Source organism: Notolepis coatsorum (genome assembly GCF_963971535.1).
Source record: "Notolepis coatsorum genome assembly, chromosome: 16".
NCBI classification, from domain to species: domain Eukaryota; kingdom Metazoa; phylum Chordata; class Actinopteri; order Aulopiformes; family Paralepididae; genus Notolepis; species Notolepis coatsorum.
The window spans coordinates 8,424,894-8,441,253 of NC_140180.1; positions in this window are offsets into that span (position 1 = coordinate 8,424,894).

Consider the following 16,360-nt stretch of genomic DNA (forward strand, 5'->3'; position numbering starts at 1 on the left):
GGCGATGACGGGGCGGAGCGACGAGCGGAGCCAGAACGCAGCCAGAACCAGTGTTGCGAGTCGATGTAAAATGAATTAGGTATATTGTTAGTAAGTTAGCCATGTAATATAATAAGCGGGATAATGTATAGCTATACTCGATCATTGTCGCAAAATAATTTACCTTCACTGACGTTTAAAACACCTCGCCGAAGCGGCTCGGTATTTTAAACTCTGTGTCGGTCAATTATTTTGCGACAATGACCTCGTAGCTATACATTATCCCTTACTTAATCCCTCACGGGGAAATTCCAGTGACACACACATACAGCTCATCGTCTCATTAACAACATCATATCACAATCATTACATTTTTACAGTAACAACGGCACAACATAAATTCAAACAGGCATGTACATTTGTTGACACATGTCGACTACAGAATGCCTGAGACACCATATGCGATAGTCGGCTGCAGCAACACCGGGTTGTAGTTGCGTCAGGCGGGCGGGAGGGAGGGAGGAAAGATTGTCCAGCGGGAGGGGCAGGGACAGGGGGATAGGACTTTGGTGATGAGACAGTCTTAGGCTCCCCCCCTCCAGCACGCGTACTAGTTGGCTGCAGTCATAGGCGCCAGGCGTACACGCGGGAGGGGGGATTGGGTATAGGGATTGGGGGTGGGGCCACTTGCCACTCTTTTTTTTATCCACTTTTTCTCCCATTTTCTATATTTTCTCCCATCCCAATTTCGTATCATCCAATTCAACCCTCCCCTGTCACGAACGCTGTTTCTTGCCTCCCACAAGCCGGCTGCAATGTGGACTAAGTCATACATAGCACAAGTCCCCTCCGGTACTTGAGGTAACAGCAGTCGCATCTTTTCACCTGCGCAGCTCGATCTCTCAGTGGCGAGGAGTAACGCGTGGGAGGCTCACGCTGCCCCCGACACTTCCTGATTCTACTGCGCAGGCGCACCAACCGACCTGTAGGAGTCGCTGTCCACAACGCCCGATCCCCACCCATCAGTTTCCCACCCCCTAATACGGCCAATGTGTATTAGTATGGACGACCAGCTAAACTGAAAGCAAATGTGGAGCGCTGGGCTCGAACAGGCAAGCCCAGCGTCTCCAGATTTCATGGCGAGCGCCTTGCCCACTACGCCACGTAGCCGCCTGGCCACTTGCCACTCTTATCTCCCAGAGGGCCTTCGACTCCAGCAGCTCCCTGGTTCGACCTTGGTAGAGGAATTTGTTTTGGCTGAACTGACTGGCAACAATTTCTCCCAGCCACGTCACTTTAAATTTGATTTGAGTAGAGTGAAATATAACTCTATTGATTTGAGTGGAGTGAGTTTTAACAACTCCGTCCAAATGACTGAATGCATTAGTCCAAGTGTCCAAGTGTCTTAATCAGTTCATTTTGGTAGGTCCTGTGCACGGTAAACAGATCCAAAATCTTCTTATTGCAGTCCAAAAGCTTCGATAATCCAAAAATGACCACGTCTTCAAGTTGATAACCAGATTTTGATGTCCCAAGAGGCAGAGAGGGTTAGCCTTATTCTGCTTCTTGACGAAAGTATGCAATCCACTGATTAGATCCATTTCGAGTTGATTTGAGTATAGTCCGGCAACCAGCACGAAACACACAGAGCATAGCAGCCTCGGGCTTCATGGAGCAGTAGAGGCGGCGGTAGGAACGGCCTTGAGGAGCCTGGGGAGAGGAGAGAAATGCGACTGTCTCTGGGAAGGGCTGGGAAGGAGGAATACAACAGAACACAATAGAACAGAGCAGAATAGAACAGAGCAGAGCCAAATACACCAGAATAGAGTAGAACAATAGAACATAAGCAAAATAAAACTGAACAGAGCAGAGTAGGACAGAAAGGAATATAACATAACAAAATAGAATAGAACATAAAACAGAATGGAATAGACCAGAATAGAATAAAACAGAACAATAAATAAAATAGAACAGAATAGAAGAATGGAAGCAGAATAGAATAGAATATAACATAACAGAATATAATTTAACATAACAGGATAGAATAGAATTAACAGAATATAATAGAATGATCCAGAACAGAATAGAATATATTTGAACAGAATGAACCAAAAAAGAATAGAATGAACCAGAAAAGAATAGAATAACATAATATAATGGAACTTAACAGGATATAATAAAATGAAACAGAATAGAATAGAATGCTGTCTTTGTTACTCCTAAGTCTGCTGTTGTTGCCACTAACCTCATTTCCAACTTTATATAATGTCATCTGGCCGAGTTACATAAGGCTCATTAAACACACACACGCATACTTGAGGTGAGGTCATGTTCACAACCAGTGGCTCCGTGTAACAGGCTCAAGGAATGTAGGATACAGTACACACACACACATGCACACACAGGTAAGCCACCTCTCTATGACAGACAGGTAGTCTTTGAGGCCCGACAGAAAAGGGGCGGGGCTTCTGATGTGGGTCAGCGTCTCCCCTACATAGCCTTAATAAATGCACCTCTTTCTCTCTCGGCTCCATCTGCGACCTATATTTTGTGATCTCTCTCTCTCTCTCTCTCTCTCTCGTTTTATTCTGCCTTACCTTGCCTTCCATCGACATCGCTGTAAACGAGGGCCATCAGCCCTCAGTGATATTTTCGAGAATAAAGGAAATATATATCAACTACCACCAGTGTTTTAGTTAGACTACCTTACATTCTTTGGCAGCATGACATTATTAGAAGCGTCATTCTACCAACCGCAGAAACCAAAATGACCTTAGTAGGAATAAAACTAAGGTTATCTGTTGTAAATTCCCCATTATTTGTTATGCTGTGTATTGTTATTTCCAGTCAGGCACTTCTTTGATGGCCCAGGGGTCCTATTATTTATAGTCTGGCATCTCTCTGGACAGCCCAGGGGTCCTAATGGGTTTAAATACAGCGGCCATCTTGCTGCCCATGTGTTCCATTGCTGTCTGCTTTCCCAGTAAGAGTGCGTTCATGAACTAAGTAAGTCACCAATAGCCTACAAATATAGTGCTTATGGTAATGATAGATACATGTCATATGTAGCCTGCCTTATGTGTTGAGATGCTGTGACATGCATGTGTGACTATGATTTGGTTTGCTACGTTGTGTTAATTCATGCTGCTAATTGAGCTATGCTAATGCCAATAATGCTATAGCATCTCTTCAGTTGTGTGTTCTGGATGCCATTGCATTCTGCCATTTACTTGTTATGTTTGGTCCATGCGGCCGATGCTAATATGCTAGATAGCATCTTTTCAGTTGTGTGCATTATGTTTGGTCCATGCGGCCAATGCTAATATGCTAGATAGCATCTTTTGGTGTGTGTTCAGGTTATGATTAATAAGTATGTACCTCTGTTAATTATTGTGTGTTCTGCTTATCTGTTGCAGAACACCACTCACTCAATCTTTGATTGCTCCATCCAGCCCTACGACCTGGATGGAAGCACTCTTGAGATATCACTCAACAGAATCCTTAATAAAATACGAAAGGACTGTTCTGTGTCTGCGTCCGCTCTCTGACCGGGGTGTGCCGTTCTGGATGAAGTGGCTCCAGCAAACCTTGCAAACAAACATTATATCTTCAATACCCTAGTTATGATTACTGGCAAAGCGTCTTGCTTCGCCTATTGGACTATGCTCGCGCCTACGGCGCACGTTGAAAGACTTCCTCATGCACCTTACATCTACCTAGCCACGCCCACTTCCGGTGAAGTGGCCATGCTCACCCTTCAGAGTGAATTTCATGCAAAAAACAGCCAGGGGTCCTAAGGGCCGAAAAAGCAAGACGCTTTGCCAGTAATCATATAACTATGGTTATAGGATAACCTTCATTATATTTCATACTGGCTTCACGTCTTGCTTCGAATATTGGCCTAATGGGCGGAAGCAAGCTCGTAGCCCCGATAAATGTACCCCCTGAGGTCCCCTCACGACCACCAAAGCGGGGAGGGTCCTAGCCCCACACTCGTCCTAACGAGGAGCGTAAGGATAGAACTGACACTATGCGTGATAGGGTGCAGCTTCCCTAAAACGCACAACGTGAGTAGACCGTGCATAAAAACCCACCGTCTACATCACCACACATCCCTGCTAACACACTACAAGCGGGATGCAGAAGAGGTCTCAGCACTACCCGACCAAGCGACCCGGGACCCCGCCAACAGGAGGATCCTGTCCACGTCTCCGAACCCCCTCCCCGACCGGTCCACACGAGACCCAGCCACCGGGAAGAACCGGCCTACGTAGCCGAGAGACTGAATAGAAGACTCCAGGACCTAGCAGAGGAAGAGGAAGAGGAGGAATGTCAAGCCGACCAGCAGCAACGTACTCTGGACCAGGAGGCCCAGTACAGCCCCGACCAGAAGCAACGTACTCTGGACCAGGAGGCCCAGTACAGCCCCGACGTCAGCCCCGAGCCACTGCACTACAAACCCCCGACCCAACTCACGGGTGAGTTTGACGTACAGTCAGCACCGAGGAACAGCACCTGGGTACCCGGCCCCTGGTACCCACCAAGTACCAACCCACGACAACACGTACGGGGAGACTCGCCCAGGAGGCCTCTTCCCCAACGCTCACCGATGTGCCAGCCATCCATGGCATCGTACCTTGGCACACCGACGTTCCCAGACTTTACGTGCGAGGACAGAGCACAGTACACGGAATTACGGATGTGCTTGGAGACTATGATGTCCGACGTCCCCGATGAGTCGTACAAATATGCCATCCTCCTCAAGCATCTCAAGGTGCCCAGAGCGCATAATATAGCGCTGGCATATTCCAACTCAAGCACCCCATACTCCGCGGCTCTAGTGGCCCTCGACCAGCGCTATGGACGCATATGGGACTACGTGATACAGGAAATAAGAGACATCGACCGCCTCCCCCCAGCCAAAGACAATAGAGCATTGGATGACCTCTCTATCAAGGTACAATCCCTGGTAGGGATGATGGGATCCCAAAGGGAAAAAGGGAGACATGAACTATATGCTAACTCTAATGTAGAACGGATATTAGAGAAGCTCCCTCCAGCCCGCCAAGAGCGTTTTCGGCGGCAGAGAGACCACCGCGACCCCAACGGCCCAGAGGCATCCCTCCTAGACCTATCTGATTTCCTCGCCAGGGAGGTCAGCAGCCTACGACTGGACACGTTCGTGTGGAGTGGACCAAGCCCAAGAGATGGACCTCGGGGATCTAATGATAACCGCCGGTCGGTGACCGTTATGCACCAAGCCGAATCAGTACCGCAGCACAAGAACCACAACACCCCCTCGACGAAAGAGGAGTGGAAGATTGAATGCCAGTACTGTGAAGGGGAACATCGGCTGTATCAATGTGACAATTTCAAGAAGCTGACCACGGACGAGGTGAGTCAGTGGATCAAAGACCACCGCCGCTGCTTCCGCTGTGCGCGCAGCCATATGGCAGCTGAGTGCCGTTTAAAGAAGAGGTGCAGCAGGTGTGACGGCGCCCACTTGGAGGTCCTGCATGACATCAACAAGCGTCCGCCAGGACAACAAAGTGGGCCCGTCACGGTGATGTATCAGGCCGAGGCGGTGGCACCAGTACCGAAGATCCACCAGACTGCCCCCTGGTGTACCGACTGCTACAGCAGACACTGGGAGTCACGGTGCTACTCGAACGACCGCGAGTCGGCACCACTCCAGAAGATCCAAGGCAACCCACCAACAGGAGTGCTCCATATAGACCAGCATAGCGAGACCCCCCGAGTGCTCATCAAACTGGTCAGAGTGCTCCTGAGCTACGAGGACAAGGTCCTGGACACTTACGCCGTCCTAGACGATGGGTCTGAAAAGACTCTCCTCCTCGCTTCCGCCGCAGCCCAGTTGGGTCTGCGGGGTGCCAAAGGAACAATGACAATCCGTACCATCAGAAGAGACCAGAAGACCATAAAGGGTGAAAATGTCTCCTTCAAGATAGCAGCGGTGGACCAGCCCGAGAAGCAGTATAGTATCACTAACGTCTTCACCAGCCACGACATAGGCCTGTCACAGTACACCTACCCCATCCCACAGCTGATGGCGAAGTACGTGCACCTACGTCAACTACCTATACCGCTCATCGACGGCGCCACACCGACCCTGCTCATCGGCTCCGACCACGCGGACCTCATTCTCCCAATTGAGGCGGCCCACATCGGACCCAAAGGATGCCCAGTCGCGGTTCAGACCCGACTGGGGTGGACGCTCCAGGGCCCCCTCTACGGACTTGACAGTAAACCCACGTCTACACGCTGCCTGCACACAAAGGTGAGCGACACCGGCCACTCTCTCGTACAGCCCGTTGAGAGGCTATTGACATTAGGCGAGAGGCCTGTGAGAGAACCGTGGGCACAAGAGGGAGTTCCGAACTCCACCCCCCTCAGCTGCGCTCCAGACGTAGCTGACCTCGAACCCAGCACCCCAAGCGACTCCTTGATGGGGCAGCCGGAACCGGCCCCTCCTCAGACGGGGTACAGACCAAACAAGAGGAACAGACGGAGGATGTGGAGGCACAGCCAAGCACAGATCAACCAGTCTCAGGCCCGCTTCCTCCTAAGCCCCCCTCCATCCCGTCCAGCCCGTCAGAAGCGGGTCAAGGACAGGGACAACTTAAAAGTGGACACAATCGTCATGATCATAGACCAGTCACTACCCCGAGCTACGTGGCTGGCCGGCCGCGTAAGCAAAGTGATCACTGGTGCCGACGGAAAGGTCAGAGCTGCAGAAGTTCTTGTCCAGGGACGGACATACACCCGACCCGTGGCGAGGCTGATAGTTGCCAAGGCCCCCTGACTCCCTTGATGACGACCATGACCCCCTGACTTTGTGAATTGCCCTACTCCCCACAACGGACATTGAGTAGTTGACAAGACGGTTAATCTGTCTCTACTTATCTAATTAGGTGCGGACTAATTAGGAGGCGGCTGTTACAAAGGGTCAGATTAAACCGAATATATATATTTATTGCTTGATATCCCTTGTATAATATTTGTATATCGTTTGATATCCCTTGTATATTCTTTGTATATATACACGGAATATCCCTTTACCTAGGTACAAACCAGACCATAATATTCGTTCTCCTATTGGACAGCGACCCCTAGGCGCCAACGGCCATACCCCCAATGGCAAGTTCAAAGCCACCGCCAAGACATGTCTCAACAAGTCCAGGTTTGCGCAGTAATACGAGACAGAACTGAGGTTGGCACTAGATTATTCACCTTACGTATAAATACGGCGCAGGTGGAAACAGCAGCAGTTCGTTCAGTTCATTCAGTTCATTTGTTCAAAGTATCGTCTTATCCCAAAGTTGAAGCCTTCATCACGAGTCAACGACCAAGTGAAGTGAGCAACCTTGCGTCTAAATAGAGCACTTATAATATGTGCGAATAGGATAGAAAAAGTGTCAGAGTTTAGTGAAATAACGTCAAGTTCGACCTAGTTAGTGTGAAGTATAGTGCACAGGAGAATCTACACCGGCGAATGCAGAGCCTTTTCCGGCTGGATTATATTGCTTTGGTACTGTGGCTGCTGGAGCAGAGAACCGTCTACCCCACTGCTGTGTGGGATCTACCCTGTGAGGAGCACCATCGAGCCCGCCTCTAGGACCAGAGGCTGGCTAGCTTTCATCCATGCTGTCGCGCATACTGGATTGTAGCTGTTGCTTTTGTCTGCCGATCAAGGGAGTAATGTACCGCCTCCCGTAGCTGGAGCTTCTTTATTCCGCGTTGACCCAGACTTTGCATCCGAACATTCTTCTACCCTGCCGGCTTACAACCGGAGGGAACCCCCTAGTGTCTCCAGCTGACTACGAGTGTGCCTTATGTCATTCTTATGCTACAGGTGGCGTCAGTTATACCCATCTTACTATGCTCATGGACTTACGCTCTTGACCTACTTAAGTGTTCTTCGCCTTACAAGCGCAAGTCTAATTCTCATTCTGTAACCTACCGTTGCTGCTATAATAATAAATCCCTCCAAATAGAACTTTAGGTGTCATTGTTGTATTCTTGTGTGGGTGTTCACCAGATATACCGTGTACTGTATGGCCAGTAATTAAAGTACATAACTAAGTAGTGGTTTAATAATACCATACTCTCAATACAGTCAGGGAATTGTACCCCTCAGTTACAGTCATTGTCGCAAAATAATTGACCGACACAGAGTTTAGAATACCGAGGCGCCTCGCCGAGGTGTTCTAAACGTAGTGAAGGTCAATTATTTTGCGACAATGACCGAGTATAGGCTATACATTATCCCGCTTATTACATGGCTAACTTACTAACAATATACCTAATTCATTTTACACCATCGACAAGACGAGATCAAATGCAGACGCAGTTGTTCTGTGGCTCTGTCAGCCCAAATAAAGTTATTATTATCGCCGGCAGGTGTGTCTGATTGCACTGATGCAGTGTGTGTCAGTGGGCTTGATTGCTCCAGCTGCGAACAGCGGTCATTATTGCTCGGTTGCCCCTGGCAGCGGTCCGTTATCGAGTAATAACGGACCGCTGCTGAGCGCTATTGACCAATCACAATCAAGCATTACGGCATTACGGCGAATGTTAAAATGCCATGTAATAAGTAATGTTAATTACCTGGGGGGGGGGGGGGGGGACCCTGCATATATCGGTATCGGTTGATATCGGTATCTGAAATTAAGAGTTGGACAATATCGGTGTATCGGTATCGGTAAAAAAGCCAATATCGAACATCCCTAGTTCCAATACATTGATATGTAGAATAGACAGAGCAGGCCGACTGCCCCCTATGGCGTTGATCCAACATACCCCCACCTTTTGTGAGGGAGGCGTCGGGGGAGACTGTCACGTGAGACGTGACGCTGCCCATGGGGACACCTCTGGTGAGGGTCCCCGGTTTCCTCCAGTGGTTGAGGTCCCCCATCACCGATATAGGGACTCTCAGGCGCCTCCACTTGCCTCTCACAGGGTCGATTCTCATGCTGGAAAACCACCTCGTGTATTTTCCTCATAAAGAGGAGGCCGAGCGAGACCACGGAGTGGGCAGACGCCATCCTGCCGAGCAGGCGCATTAGGGCCACGCCGTAACCGACCTGCGAGGATGAAACTCCCAGAGCGCACTGAGAATATCTTCCCGGCGCCGCTCCGAGAGAGTTGCCCTCATAGACCTTGAGTTTAGGATTAAACCCAAATATACCACCTGCTAGATGGGAAGAGGGGTACTCTTCTTCCAGTTCACAGCGAAGCCCAGACTGGACAGGTGTTCCACCACCCACCTGGTCTGGGACCTGGCGGTTTCCTCCGACTGGCTAAGGACCAGTATGTCGTCTAGGTAAAATAAGATTCCTATTTCCTGACGACGTAGAGGTCCTAGCGCGGTCTCCAAGCACTTGTTGAAAGTGCGAGGTGCCAGAGAATAGCCGAACGGCACTCTCTGGTATTCATACGCTACTGTGAGGAGGAAAAATCGGGATGTGAAAATCAAAATACGCATCCTTCAGGTCCATGGATGTGAACCAGTCTCCCACCCTGACTGGACGCGTCTATTCTTTTACCAACAAACTTGCATTTTTCCGCGATCTGATTGGCCACTGATGTTTCTGGTCATGTGACATCTGCGCCAATCGTGTGATGCCTGTTTCTATCACTGGTTAAGCTTAGGCACTCTTTCGAAGTTGGTTAAGGTTAGAGTTTGTCTTAGAGCAGGGCGATAGAACACCAGCCCTGATTCCAAACTCTAACCTTAACCAACTTCTAAAGAGTCGCCTAAGCTTAACCAGTGATAGAACTAGGCGTTAGGTAGTTTGCAGGCTGTTAGAGGCGGAAAGAGGCGCTGAAAGAGGCGCTGAAACAGGCGTCACGCGATTGGCGCAGATGTCACATGACCAGAAACGTCAGTGGCCAATCAGATCGCGGAAAAATGCAAGTTCGTTGGTAAAAGAATAGACGCAGCATCCCGGTCCCCTCTGCCATGCGCTGTCGCCAGCTGCACCCATGGGGGACCCCGACAGAAAGGGAGGGTTTTAGAACCTGGGAAACACCATTGATTATTTGATTGATTGAAACCTTTATTAACAGATTGCAGAATGGGTACAATACAGTACGGCTCAATACAAACAACTGCTAAGAGGACGCAGACCAGAAAAAGACTTTCGTCTTGTTTACATCAGGGTCCATCATTTTCACTGGGGATCACTAGCTCTGTGGCCCGACACACACACACACACACACAGTGTAATCTTTATTCAGATTATCTTGTAACTGTAACCCTGTGATGGTGTCGACACCATCTATATTATCATTATGGGCACCCCAAACACCATAGCCACTGTTAGGACCCGTGGTCTGGACCGGGGGGGGGGGGGGGGGGGGGGTGCAGCCGTATAGCCCCTTTCGTGACTGTGATTGCTGGGCACACCAGGCATGTGACAAAGCAGAAGAAGAGAAGAAGCCAATCACAGCACTCCGGCATGTCACAATGCGGAAGAAAGAGAGTAAGCCATTTTGAAGCAACACTGATCTCTGTGATGTTTACACGTTTATAAAAATTATTTAAAATGCTTATTAGCAACGCCAAGCTTTCAAACCATCCCGTATTTTTGTGTGAAACCCTCGTGCAACTGTGAGTACTAGGGCTGTCAGTTTATTGCGTTAATTAGATTAATTAATTACACAGCAAATTATCGCGTTATGAAAATTAACTAAACATTTATTACAATTTCTTTTTGTATCTCATTCATTCCCTAAGAACGTACAATACACATTTACAGACTTTTTTTTATATGGTCCATTTGCATGTTCTTGGTATCTGATTCTAGGGACATCTATGGATCTCAGGGAATGTATTCCCAGTGTCAGAAATACTGTGTCTGTTACTAGGCGTGAGTAAATTGTAATGAACGAAATGAGAATATCAATACATTTTTTCTTTTTTTTTTTATCTTTGACTGAATAACACCATGCTCAAATTGACCAGACCTGAAAAATCTAAGCAAATTAATAGATGGAAGATGATTAAACAGAAGGTTTTGTAGATACAGTACTGAATTCTGCCATCCGGACACATGCAATTTGAAATATGATTATAGAATATCAGGCATAAAATGGTTATGCGATTAAAATGCGATTAATTAATTACAAATCCTGTAATTAATTAGATACATTTTTTTAATCGCCTGACAGCACTAGTGAGTACCTTTGAAATGTCTCTGTGATACTTGAATATTGCTTGCGTTCCTATTGACGAGCAAGTGACAAAACTTGGCGTGCATCACAGTCACGAAAGAGGCTAGCAGCCGTATTACCCTCGACTAGCCAAGACGGGGCTGGGCAGGACCCACAACGTGGAACGTCATCACGTTTAAGGCTGAGATGATATGCCATTTGGAAGAATCGATGAATCGGGACAGAATTATCGATAAATATAGATTTTCTTTAATTATTTGACATCTGAAAAAATGTATAAAAAATGTTTGAAATAAATTTCTTAAAAAAAAAATGTAAATATCGATAAGTGGTCTCAGCCATAATCACGTTGAGTCGCACAGGGATTCCCCCATCCCACGGATATCCCCGTGTGACGAGCGTAATCGGGGAGATTCGCTCCGTCGCCGTGATGTGATGTCAGGATTTTGACATGAAGAAAACCCTGCGTTGAATAATGCAGACAAGAGAAGGAATAACCTTGCTCAAACTGACAGCCTTGTGTAAACGTACCCTACGAGGCTCTCTGGGACCCTGAGAAGACCCTGCGTCCCTCATCATCCCTCATCATGGCTGAAAACAGACGCAGAACTCACCGGTCGCCGTGTTCAAACGAGCCGACGCGAGAGCCAGTGTGACTCAACTTCACAAGGGGGGGGGGGGGTCACCAGATAATTGATCACTCTTACGGTCAGCCCCGGTCCCCGTAAAAGAACCTGGGTAAGGCCCTCTGACATAAGATGAGTTATTGGACCGCCTACTACGAGAGTTAGTAGCACGGCCCGTCAGTGCCAAAGGAAGAACAGAGCCGCTATCGTATAAAATACTTGGGGATGAACAATGAGCCGACACAGCGGAATGAAAGTGCTGATCCACTCTCTCTCGAGAAGACCCGCGCACATCATGTTTGCCTAGACACACCTGCCGGGGTCTGTCGGTATTTCGGGCACACATTAGGAGGTGAAATGACTGCACGTTTGTTTAACACGTTTGTTTGACGCATCAAACAGGGAATAAAGTTTAGGGTCTTCCATCTCAACAGACGGCGACACGCCAGGGAAGACACACAGGTCTCCCCCCCCCCCCTGGCCCGGGAATGGCCCCACGGCACCGTACTCCACCTCCGCGGACCGCACGCTGCTCTCGCTTCCCGATTGCTCGGTGCGCTGAGCGTAGGCCTCGAGCTTAATCCGCAAGTCGTCGCCCCATCAGGGAGACCGCGCCGGGCCTGGCCTCTCCCAGTCGCCACTCGAACCAGGGCCGGGGGTCCTTCTCCCGCGAGAAGGACCCACCACGACCGCCGGGCGGCTCAAGCTCTCCACCAAACGCCAGGAGCTCTCCCCAGACTCCAGCAAAAGACGAGTGGCGGACACCAAGCGCTGGGGGAGTCCTGAAAAGTAAGTACCCTCTCACACTGCAGGTGCATTTGAACAGCTGTTTCGCGTGAAAGAGCATGGCCACTTCACCGGGTTATATACTAACGGAAGTGGGCGTGGCTAGGTAGATGTAAGGTGCATGAGGAAGTATTTCAACGTGCGCCGTAGGTGCGAGCATAGTCCAATAGGCGAAGCAAGACGCAAAGCCAGTATGAAATATAACGGCTTTCCAACACCTGGAATGCCCTCCGAGTCCGACTGACTCTGAAGGTTTTCTTCTTCTGCTGCATTTAAAAGTATGATCTCTGACCACCGTGTCGACTTTACTATTCTTTATTGAAATAGTTGATAGCGTTCAGCTGAATGACTAAATGTAAATGAGGGTAACCTCAGCGTCTCACGAGTTGAAATAAAAGGTTTGGAAATTAAATCAGAAAAAAATAGATCTGAAGTAGAAAACATATTTATTTAATTATTTATTTGGAAGTTGTTTTTTGAAATGTACATCTGCAAACATTTCTGCATCCTATCATTTGATGAGAAGCAGACATGAATCAATAGACAGACATGGTAATGTTACATTCATGTTGTGGAGACAGGCAGGCCAGGCTTTCTGCCAGATGGAATAAACACACCAGGCCTGAGCGGTAGACGGAGGAACCATCTTCAAATATTTGAAAATGCAATGGAATTCTCACATTTGAAAACTTCTGATTCTTTATTTAATTGAGTTTTGTTTGTTTTATTTCCAATCCGATCGTGTAGCTGTAGGAAGACAAGTCACACCTAATAATTTAAATACAAAAAAAAACAATAAAGGTTCAAAATAGATTTTGGCCCAGACCTGGAAATAAGTAAATAACTTTTTTTTAAATAACAAACAAATAACTAAAAAAAAAAAGAAAAAGAAAAAAAAAACATTCAATTTGTTTTCTCTTTCTGGAAGAACTCTAGGGGTTTGTCAGAGGTAGATACATGTCTTTAGTTAAAAGGTTGAATTATAAAGGTCAGGAGGTCAATCAAAACAATGAAACTAACTCAAGACCCACCCTGATCTCGATAGATTCAAGCGGTGATGCTCGGACCAAATCTCAGGGTCTTTATTCTGAATCGACAGGCTGGTTATAATTAATAACCGGGAGCTAGTAGTAGAGACAATTATCAAACTAACTTTCATTTTAAAACAGTATCAACGTAGGAAGACAAAGAGTTCTTAATTTATATGTATGTATATATATATATATAAACGTTGTACCCCTTTTCTCATTGGTCGGCTAGGCACAGTGCTCATTAGGGAGGCTCTGTGGGCATCCGCAGAGCTAATGATGCTAATGATGGAGCATCGCCGTCGGTTGTGTGATAGTAAAGGGCTAACCTTCTGTATTGTCACAGTGAAAGGGTTAACCCGGCTGTCGTGTGGCAGTGAAAGGGTTAAGGTATTTGTGCGCTGAAATGAGTTACTGTTACTGTTTGGAAGCGGTCGAAGTTTACCACAGCGGAAGCCGTTTTCATTTTGTAAGATTTAAAGTTCCCACTAGGACGGTAACCGGCCCCATCCCCAACCAGGAAGCCCTCAGCCTGGAATCTACTGTGGTACCGGATTACAGTGTGTGTGTGTGTGTGTGTGTGTGTGTGTGTGTGTGTGTGTGTGTGTGTGTGTGTGTGTGTGTGTGTGTGTGTGTGTGTGTGTTACCACTGTGCAGCAAAATGGAAGAAATGTCAACTTAAGGCACTAGAAATGTCACGGATGAACGATAAACCCACACAGGGGGGGGGGGGGGGGGGGAGAAAAGCCCACTAAACGACTGAATTCACTTTCTTCCTAAAAAAGAAATGCAATCCATTAGTAGTAGTAGTAGTAGTATTGGTATTGATTCAATCGTTATTTCTGGATATGAATTTAAAAGCATCTATGAAATCTCGAAGCGGAACCTCGGTGCGGTGAGGGTCAGAGTAGCTCCAGGACAATGACATGTTCACAGATGGAAACATAACATCCAAGATCTTGGAATAATCCAACTGAATTAAAGGGATAATTTAACGTCAATTTTTATTTGACCTCATAATCTCTCTCAAGAACAGGGTGGAATATGCCCTAATATTTAATACATAGGTTTCATTTTCTCATGTCACTAACTGACCATTATTGCTACTATAATTTTAATTAGTTGTAGGCCTTTATGCATTATGCAGTATAGCCTTTTGATTTATCCGCTGTTGTGGTTTGAATTACGTTGGGAATTACAACACTAGCGAGAATAGGTAACATCATCTGAAACAACGCATCAATACAATATCGTCAGCAGACGAGAGGGTTTTCATCAGAACCAACTCACTTTACTGATGTACTGCCTGTCAGAACACATCCATTTAGAATACAAAATGATCCCCGTTGTTCATTTGACATAATTACATTTTTAACAACAAAACCGTGAGCATAGAAAAAAATGTATTGTACAAAATTAGGAGATTGTAACAATCAACAGAGTAGAAAACAGTGGTAATCTATAGAACCCGACAAACAAAGAAATGTGGAACGTCCAAAATATAGAAAGAAAATGATAATTTTCCTCTTTTGAAGACAGCCTCTTTCAATGACCAGGCATTTGGAAATCCTTCACTGCCATCATGAAAACCTCAACTCAAATGTGTGTTTCTTTCTTTCTTGCAGGAGGATTCTATGTTCCTAATAATAATAATAATAATAATAATAATAATAATAATAATAATAATAATAATAATAATAATAATAATAATAATAATAATAATAATAATAATAATAATAATAAAATATACTGCCATGGCACTATTATTATTACAATTTCTATAATTATCTTTTCTCCTGCCTGTACCTCCTCTCCCCATGCTGCTATGAACACTTGACTTGACTGACCCTACAAGACTAGATAATCCTCTATAACCTACCAGACTATAACCTACCAGACTATAACCTACCAGACTATAACCTACCAGACTATAACCTACCAGACTATAACCTACCAGACTATAACCTACCAGACTATAACCTACCAGACTATAACCTACTAGACTATAACCTACCAGACTATAACCTACCAGACTATAACCTACCAGACTATAACCTACCAGACTATAACCTACCAGACTATAACCTACCAGACTATAACCTACCAGACTATAACCTACCAGACTATAACCTACCAGACTATAACCTACCAGACTATAACCTACCAGACTATAACCTACCAGACTATAACCTACCAGACCTACCAGACTATAACCTACCAGACTATAACCTACCAGACTATAACCTACTAGACTATAACCTACCAGACTATAACCTACCAGACTATAACCTACCAGACTATAACCTACCAGACTATAACCTACCAGACTATAACCTACCAGACTATAACCTACCAGACTATAACCTACCAGACCTACTAGACTATAACCTACCAGACTATAACCTACCAGACTATAACCTACCAGACTATAACCTACCAGACCTACTAGACTATAACCTACCAGACTATAACCTACCAGACTATAACCTACCAGACTATAACCTACCAGACTATAACCTACCAGACTATAACCTACCAGACTATAACCTACCAGACTATAACCTACCAGACTATAACCTACCAGACTATAACCTACCAGACTATAACCTACCAGACTATAACCTACCAGACTATAACCTACTAGACTATAACCTACCAGACTATAACCTACCAGACTATAACCTACCAGACTATAACCTACCAGACTATAACCTACTAGACTATAACCTACCAGACTATAACCTA